Source organism: Cebus imitator, unplaced genomic scaffold, assembly GCF_001604975.1.
Source record: "Cebus imitator isolate Cc_AM_T3 unplaced genomic scaffold, Cebus_imitator-1.0 Scaffold287, whole genome shotgun sequence".
NCBI lineage: Eukaryota > Metazoa > Chordata > Mammalia > Primates > Cebidae > Cebus > Cebus imitator.
Genome location: NW_016107602.1, coordinates 70,526 through 74,136, shown reverse-complemented (window position 1 = coordinate 74,136; position 3,611 = coordinate 70,526).

Genomic DNA, 3,611 nt, shown 5'->3' with positions numbered 1-3,611 from the left:
CTATGATCAATGGACCACATTACATGGCAGTCCGAGTCCTCACTCTAGCACTTGATTTCTTTATACTGTACTTGAATCCTTAGTCTTTCTGTCTCCAATTGTCCAAATCTCAGACTTTAAGAAACAATGTCTTCTTTAACTTCATTGCTAATTGCCAGCTACTTCAGTATCTAATTGCTGTATCACAGACCTCTGCAAATATAACACTGTTCAGATGCCATAAATGTCCACTCTTGTTCCCTGTTACAAAACACCTCCTTCTCTCTCAGACAATGGATGTAGAGAGATTTTTAGATCTCCTTGATTTGTCATGCAGTGAACTGTTTTCATTTATAATGAAGATGGAAGCTATTACTCCTTCTTTGCAGACTGACTATTTTAGCCTAATGCCTGTAAGAACGTAGCCCTCCATACCATTTTTAGACAAGAAGCAGAATCATTCTCAGCATTTCAAGATTTTAAAAAATAGACTTTATTAAAAATTTCAAAAAGGAAACACTGAAGAGGTCTTACATTACACATCCTCATCCAATTCCTGCAAACATCCTCATCAGAGCTGACCATCTTCCCCCAACTCTCCAGCTTTGCTGCCAACTGGGGCTTTCCTTGTCTCCTTCATCCCTCATAGAGCCCCCAGACCCACTGATATATTTTCCTTCCTCCAATCTATCACCCGAAACCTGCATACTTATATATCCAGTTATCAGCAAATCAAACACCTTGTTTAAAAAGTGATGGGGGCTGTGAATAACAATGTTATTTTCCCTTATTACAGTCACATTAAGTGCTCACAACAAGCCTTTGTGATAGGTTTCATCACCCCAAGTTTGCATTAAAGAATGTCGGGAGTACAAACCAAGCTTCTCTCCGGGGTTTCATTCTAAACTATTGTATCATGTCATTTCCTCATACACAGATAAGACATCTGTCTAACCCTCACATAAATGGATGCAAAATGCCCAAACATCAAAATTCAGACAGCTATAGATACGGGGATGGTTTCCATAATTCAAGACAGGAAATAACCACAGAATTGGTTTTGTTTGTCTTTTTGTTTTAATAATGAAGGAGAATATCTCAATGTCAAATCCAACTGTGGAAGTTGCCTCTTTGAAAAAAATTAGGACAGCCTATCTACCCCATCTATCAGAGTTGCGTTAAAAAAAAAACAATTTTCAGGCATTAGATATTTATGCAGAATAACAGTAAATGAAATATTCTTAACCTCCGGCATTTATAAAGACACATGCAGTAGCAAATAAACCGTGTGGTGAGGCCACAGAAGTAGAAATACAGTTGGTAAAGATTCTATAATTTAAAATTTGCCTTGAGAACTGCAAAAAGAGAAAGTTATTATTCTTTATCAAAGAAGGGAACCATGACTTGCCTGAGTTGTGAACAACCATGGGATTTAGAAGGATAACAATAAATGAACCTGAGTGAAGGAAAAATGGGGGCCAATCACAGTTACGGGGAAATACTAGTGAAGTGAGTCCTGACATAAACTTTCAACGTCTTCCCTGCATCACACTCCCAGTTTTGTTCTACATCTTTGCATAGAACAAAAAAGAGATGCGGTTTTCTTACCTTCAAACAGAGGAAACAGTTTCCAAAGCAAAATCTAGGGATGGTATGATCAGAAGAAAAATGGCATATGCTCTTTGGAGATTAAAAGGGCTGTAAAGGCACTGGAGGTGGAAGTTCCTAGAAAACTATCCACAGGAATGAGACTACCCACATATTTTGACTCACCTTAGGTGGAGAAAGAAACCATTCTCCCATATGCAACTGGATTGTAAGGAGTGTATCAGTCAGTATGGGCTAGATTTTGTTGCATAAGCAAACAACTTTAAAAAAAAAATCTCAGGAGCTTAAAATGATAGATGTTAATATCTTGCTCAAACTTATATATCCATTGCAGATTGGCAAGGATGCTCTGCTCACTGTAATCTCTTAGGGACCCAAGCTGATGGAATGTTCATCTCAACATTGCTTCCACAATCACCAAGGCATGAAAAGGGAAAGTGGCAAAACATACATTACCTCTTAAAGTTTCCACCCGGAAGTGACCTGTGTCAATTTCCTCTCACACTTCACTAGCCCAAGCAAGCAAAATGCCCACAGTTAACTTTAGAGGGAGTTGGAAATGTGCGGTCTCATGTGCAGAAAGAGGGAAAGAGGGTATTTGAGATCAGGTCCGATGACCACCACAAGGAACTGCAGTGCTAAGTTAGTAAGGTAGAACTGACAGGTTGTTCGCCCTCAATTTCTCTGCTTCCAAAGGTCACAAAGGCTGTCCATGTGCCTCCATGCAGCGTATCAGTCACTTTGATTCAGTTTCACTACGGATTTCACCATTCAGTAATGAAGAGGGATTAGAATTAACATCAGAAACTCTCTATACTTCAAATTCTATATTCATTAAAAGCCGTAGATAAATACTGGGTTCAGTAAACTGCATATAATCATAACAAAGGTAACTTTAGCCATTTTCAGGTAATACTCTTAGTCATCTTTAAATAAAAATCTCAAGTAAGAGAGTCATATGAAAAAGTTAAGAAAAGGATCACCTTATTTAGGTACCTGACAATTGCAAGCAAGACCCATTTTAATATACTGCTAACAAGACTACTATTTGACATAATCCTTTTGGGAAAAAAAACTCGGTACTATTTTTCAAGACCCTTAAATTATTCCTCATTCTTTTACCTCACAAGTCAATTATTGGAAATCTATCCTAAAGAACCCTAAGTGTTTAAAAACTAAACATAATGTTCACTGCCCTACTGTTTTTAGTAGTAAATAATTGGAAGTAGCTTAAATGTTCCATGACAGAGAAATTATTTAAGCAAATTATGGTAAATCCACAAGGGAAACATTAAAAGTTGTATTTGCTGGGACAATGATTACATTATAATATTAACTTAAAAATACAAAATTACAAAATGTAATTATAACAAAATTTATAATTTGTAACAAAAATACGAAATTATTCATCCACTGTGGTCAAATCTGTGTTAATGTATCTATATCATATAGTATATATTTTTTGTACATGTTTTGACATCCATATATACAGACCATTTCATGCAATGGTACTAAACAAGACCTGTTTCCCTTTTGGTATGATATGATGCATTTTATACATGCATAACTAAAGGCTACTACTATTATTATTATTATTTCTTATTTTTTTGAGACAGAGTCTTGTTCTGTCCCAGGCTGGAGTGCAGTGGCGAAATCTGGGCTCACTGCAACCTCTGACTCCCTGGTTCAAGCGAGTCTCCTGCCTTTCACCATGCTGGCCGGGACGGCCTAGATCTCTTGATTTCATGATCCGCCCGCCTCGGCCTCCCAAAGTGCTGGGATTACAGGCGTAGATCACGGGCCGGGTGCGGTGGCTCACGCCTGTAATCCCAGCACTTTGGGAGGCCGAGGCGGGCGGATCCTGAGGTCAAGAGATCGAGGCCATTCTGGCCAACATGGAGAAACCCCGTCTCTACTAAAAATACAAAAGAATGAGCCAGGCGTGATGGCAGGCTCATGTGGTCCCAGCTACTTGGGAGGCTAAGGCAGAAGAATAGCTTGAACCCAGGAGGCGGAGGTTGCAG